The 6,067-nt window shown below is 36.4% G+C and overlaps 1 long non-coding RNA gene across 1 annotated transcript in view; it reads right to left on the bottom strand.

The window, feature by feature from the left end:
* Positions 1 to 1,061: 1,061 nt before the first annotated feature.
* LOC107554893 (uncharacterized) overlaps positions 1,062 to 6,067 on the bottom strand; it is a 22,400-nt gene continuing 17,394 nt past the window's right edge. Inside the window, exons 2-3 of the long non-coding RNA XR_001605114.1 lie at positions 1,948 to 2,164; positions 1,062 to 1,763 (exon numbers count right to left, since the gene is read on the bottom strand). This is a non-coding gene — a long non-coding RNA (uncharacterized lncRNA). The remainder of the gene's footprint in view (positions 1,764 to 1,947; positions 2,165 to 6,067) is intronic.

Here is a 6,067-nt window from a genome sequence, read left to right as displayed (position 1 = left end):
GATGTAGAGCTGAGTGAAAGTGGGAGGTGTAGGCCTGTGTTGGTCCACGATGTCCTCGACTGTTCCTCGTCCTAACTATGGAAGAGCTATCGCTGGCTAAGGAATGTTCGATATGCATCGCCCCCGAAGTCACTAGCTATGACACCTTTTTCCATGACTGTGTTTGGGCAATGATCTAGCAACTCAGCGGTACGCAAACACTTTGATTCATGTGCTAACTTTCTCCAGTTTCTTTCTCATCCAATTTGGGGCTATTTTTAGTTAAAGAAGGGAATGTGGATAATGCTCGTTGAGTTACTTTAGGTTAAATCATCAACCTGACGTAATGGTTCGTTTGCAGACAGAAGAATGCTCTCAGCAGGGGTAGGTGCTTTTTGTCAGTGTTTGGAAGGAATGGTGGGAATCTCCACAGGCTGCCTGGCTTTTGTTTCTAGAGATAGGCCAAATAAGTAACTGGGCTTACGGGCAGACTGACCTTGTTTGAAGGTGGAGAACTGAACACATTGAAATGATGTGCAGTGAACCAGTGCAGTCTCATAAGGGAAGCTTTGTTCTAGTGACTTTTTTTCCATGAACCATTAAGAGGTCATGTTGGTGACATTGGTAACACACCTTTGTAATACTGTCTTTGAATAATGCAAAACAGTATACTTTTAATCATATTTATATTATAAAACTCAAATATAATATTATTATTATTAATAATATTTTCAAATCTATAATCACAATCCTAAACACTCTACACCCTGCTAGTAGATGTTGTCACTGTACCGTCTGGCTGTTAAAAGCATCTTTATTGACAGCTTTTTTTTTTATTTGGATGTATTCTGATGGAATACATTCAAATATATATATTTGTTGTTGCTGTTGTTGGTGTTTTTTTTGTGTGTCCCATTATTATAACTGCTCCAAACGATTCAGTGTGTGAGCCATCTGAATGATTTAGACTGAATAAACCCGTTTCTTTAGAAAAACTGATTCAAAAAAGTGAAAGATCATCAATTTATTTATTCCTTGACTCTCAAATCTCATTCAAAAATATACATTCAAACTTGGTGTATTGCAATTGTGTCACAAAACAAGCAAGAGCCGATTGCATTTGACATGACTGGCATTAAACCTGCCACAGCACATCTCGAGGTGACATGTTTTGAATGAATGAGTATGAACTGCAAATTAGATTTTGAATGCTTTGAGCAGATGGGGAGGATTTTCAGTGCAGTCAGTCTGTTCTTCACACATTTACATTTTATATTCACATTTATTCATTTAGCAGATGCTTTTATGCAAAACAAACTACAAATTACAAATGAGAAGAATGGTATTGACATCCTGGAAAATTCAGATGAGATAGAAAAGTAAATACTTTTGTAATGATGTGAGGGTAGGTAAATGGTAAAATATTCATTTTAACTCTAAAAGTTTGGGTAAATTAGTGCAATCATCCAGAATTATTTACGGCACCTCACCTATGTTTTGATGGTACTAGTGTGATGTTTCCTTATGAGTGTGCTCAATGATTAATACGCCACACTTCACATATCATGTGCTACGCAGGATGTTTATTGGGTTGCTATTAATCAATTAACCATTTGAGAAGTTTGGCTCTGAAGGCAGCTGCTACATTTCCACAAACAAACACAGTTGCCGAAATGATCACCAGAGGGCATATTATCGTTCACCAAGTTAAGATCAGAAGTTGGCGGCACATCTGAGACTTCGACTGAACTCTGCATCGGCACGACTCCCATCTGCTATGGCAGCTGAAACAAAGGAAATAGATGTCACACACACTCACACAGTCGTGCTCTCTTCAGATGAAAAAGCCTCACTGCACCCCACTAGGGCAGCCCAGCTTCACGCTAGCATAGCAGAGAGTGCAGGTAATTACAAGACGGGAGCAGGCCACCATCCTTGAGGGGTCACTGAAGTGCACTCCAAACTCACAGCAGCTGCCGCCTTTTATTGTCCAATCTGGATGGCCTCCACTTCTCTCCTCAGCACTGCTTCTTTCCTCAGACACGTATCTCTCCATTGAGACCCGCCTGCCACTGATTCAAAGACTGAAGGCCTTTGAAGGCTGCAACGTCAAATCAGGGCATCAGACATCATCCTCTGGATTTGAGCAGTATAAGAATAATGCATCAGCATATCACTGGATAACCTTCAGCAGAAAGAGAGGAAAGAAAACACTTCGCTGCAGATGGAGTACAATACTTCATTAGTAATTTAAGGTGTAATGGGTTCTAATTCATATAATAATACTAGATGAAAGCATTAATGAAACTAATTTCAAATGTGAATGGAAGATATACATGGAAACAAATAATCATAATACACCATGACTCACTTCCCCAGTGAGGGCTGTATATTCAGCTTTCAAGTTCATATATGCACTCAAGAATCTGAAGTACCCTCAGTGTGTCTCAAAGTATTAAGGCATATATAAGATGGCTTATATAGACACTCTATAAAAAATCTGAATATATTCGATAGAGGCTTTTGTTTTAAGCTATATGTGTATGTATGTATACATGTATACACACACAACAGTTCTTTCTGTTTCTCGAAACTGACTAATTGATTTTCCAGGAGTGTGATATTCTAGTGAAAACAGAGCTCCAACCATTTTGCTGTTTGTATCACTCCGCTTGCGGTATTTCTCACAGCGAGTGATATGGCGGACGCCCAAATCCACGATTATTTTATAAATAATACTGTTTTTGTGACACAGAATGTAGTTTAAAGAGTTTTTAGGCAAGAATGTACTTGTTTAGACTTCAAATATGTTGTTTGTTAATAAAGATAACGTCTATTTGCTTCAACATTTTTGGAGATGCGAGCTTCAGGGCATCAGCGCTCATGAAGCCACCGAGAGCAGCTTTACCTTGGCCAGCTCTTCTGGAATATGCCGGTGGCTCTGATGTCTCTATAGTGGTTAAACATGACATATAAATTCGTTTTGTGTAAATCTAATGGGTAGTCTTTCTCTAATTAATCTATTATTTGTTCCACAGCAAATAGTTTTGGCTGAGGGCAAAATCTCATCATGTTATATTTTATGTAACTTTAATGTTGTATATCAGAGCGCTGCCTTTGTACTTTTGACTGAATTGCCTAACAACATTTATGATGGCTATTGTTGTTTATTAAATATTATTATTCAGTAAATAATAATTTATGTAAATAATAGTAGTATTTAATTATAGTATTTAGCATTAGAAAATGGTGTGTGTTCATGATGGTGATTTTACTTACTCTTTTTATGAGTAAGTCAGCAGTAAAGACTTTTATAGGCTATTGAAAGAGACTGAAACAGGGTTGTGATCAATAGAGTTATTTTTACTTTCAACAATGCATTGTAAGATGCAGCCAGCAAATGCACTGAGCAGCGCTGTCATCGGAAATCAACCTTAACAGATGAAAGGATAGTACGCCAAAGATATTGCTTCCCTCAGCAGACACTCAAACTATTATTTTATTGTAAATATGAGATTGAGCTGAAGAATGAATACTCTATAAGATGCTGGTCACTCTTGCTCAGTCCATCTCTCTCTCATAATACTCGAATCTACATAATACAGTGAGCTTTTAATACAGTAATACAATAAGTTTTCAATGAAGCAACTCAATGTTCCTTTGTTGCTAATTTTAAAGTGATGTTTTTGAAGTAGTAACTGAGCTTGGGCTCAGCTATTAAACTGACAACTTGAGATTTGTATCTATGGTGGAAGGAAGTAGTTCTGCAAAAAAGAGGGGTTTTAAAGACACTCGTTGTTGTGTCTTATGTATTTGCACACTCATCGAACTGTTGAATAAACGCATTATCACTTGTAGCCATTGAATATGGGTTTACTGTATATCGGCATGGCTGTGATATTATATTATGGTCTGTTATGGTTACCACAGACTGTAATTGGTGTACCACAAACAATCAGATTTATCCTCGCAGAATAGCATAAAATAACACAAAAAACATCTTTGTCAATAACACTGAAAGTTGTGCTTCAGCCACAGATGGTGATAGAGATGGTTCTGTATGTACTTTTGTGACTTATTTTGAACCTAATATTTTAGGGTAAAAAAACTTACATACAGTTGCTTTAAATGATTTTATTCCCATCTTCCTTGTCTCTTCTAATCATAATTTGTTTATTTCTTCCAGCTCGATTCAGTAGTTTGTACTGTCAAATTAATCACAAAAAGAGTTTAAACATCACACTGGGTAACACTACCTAAGCCATTTATTAAATTATACAGCATTTATCAAATTATACCGCATGTCCAAGCTAAAAATTACAACATATTTCTCAGTGCTTGCCTAGATATGTCTTAGTCATTCACTTGTGTTAAAAAAAACTTTGTTCATATGTAGCTTGATTAATGATATCTTTGAAAAAACGGTGCTACTTGCCATGTTCTGTGAATATTTGTGAATATCCCAAATGTTCTGTGTGGGTGCATGTTCTTTAGCGGGTGAGAGCCAGGACCACCCCTACTGCATGCGTTGTTGCAAACAAGCCCAAATATGACTCACTATACTGTCTCAGGTAGCCTGCCATTCCTCTGATAGGAAAGACCAGCCTTCTAGCAGGATTGTCAAATGACATCATTATAATAAAGATGTTTGTTAGAAATGATATGATCTGATTACTATTATGGTCACTTTATGTGATTCCTTGTTTATATAATCCATAGAGGGGCATGAAAAAGTAGGAAGGTGTGGCTTACTTTTTGCACTGAAGAGGCATCATGTGCCCACCAGGTTGTTCCCTATAATATCAACCTTTTCTAAATCACCTGCCCAGTAACTTGGTTATGAAAAGAAAATCTTATGTTTTTCACCAATGTCAAATGTATCCCAATAGCTGCTTTCTGTCACTATATGTAACTATGGAATATACTAATTAATACAATGGCATTATGAATGAAATATGTTTGCTCAAAATTGTATTTATTGTAGAGTTATACGTAATACATTAGCAACAAAACAACTAATTCTGTAAAAACCAATACACATGGAAACATCAAAATATGATAAGTTTATTATAATTTCTAAATACAAAAGCTGTGCAATATTTGGATTTCAAAATATTAGAATGGAAGGCAAGCATAGCTGACACCTGACAAAGGTGATGGATATTTATTGATAATTTCTTTCCTTTTTCTTTCCTTTCTTTTAAAAAAAAAGTGCATCAGTTGAATGAATGATTCAATGACTGACTTATTACAGATGGCCACTTGTTGCATTCCTGATTGATTCAGCTTTGGAACAAATTGACCTATCAGTAAGCCCCTCCCCTCAAATGTATATGAGCCAATGGCAGTTGAGTATCAGTTGCACAGGGGCATCTTTAGGTTTCAGCACCATAGAGAAACATTGGATGATTCGAAGCTCTCATCGATTTGATGGCGCATGCTACAAAAATGGTAAAACAATGTGCCTGGGGTACTTGTAACACTGATTCCAGGTATCCTGAGAGGATAGGCAATAGAATTTGGAATTTATTTTATTATTCAGCTTTAATTTTCAGGTTGTCATACTCTCATTAAGTTACAATGTTCATCTGCTCAAGCAGAATAATGTTAATGTCATCTTGTGCTTCAGCAAGATATCTCTGGCTAAAACTAGCTAGCGTTAGTCCATGCTAACGTGCAAACCTAAGTAGCTAATTGTTCTCACATCATGTACAGCAGTGGTCACCAACCTTTTTAGGCCAAAGATCCCTGACCTCGGCCTTTATGAAAGACTAGATCTACCTATTGAAGAATTGATAGAAAAAGACATCCCAGATTGTACTTCAAATTTGAGGCCTTTTTCTTTGTTTTTTAATTAGTGATACGCCTGTCATTTCTGATTCAGAATTCAGATTTTCTTTTCTTTCTTCTTTTTTTTTTTTTTAACTAGCAAATTGGATTCTGATACTGACACTGATTTTTAAGCAACTTTTTTTTATTGGCTATTTGCTTTATAACAAACAAATTGGCTTTAAACAAAAATATCTAGCCATTTGAAATTAGAGGCAACCACTGCATTTTAATCATGATCTGCACGGGCAGTTGTTTT

This window comes from Sinocyclocheilus grahami, unplaced genomic scaffold, assembly GCF_001515645.1.
Source record: "Sinocyclocheilus grahami isolate Dianchi unplaced genomic scaffold, SAMN03320097.WGS_v1.1 scaffold518.1, whole genome shotgun sequence".
In the NCBI taxonomy this organism is placed as follows: Eukaryota; Metazoa; Chordata; class Actinopteri; order Cypriniformes; family Cyprinidae; genus Sinocyclocheilus; species Sinocyclocheilus grahami.
This window is presented reverse-complemented; position numbering and strand designations above follow the sequence as displayed.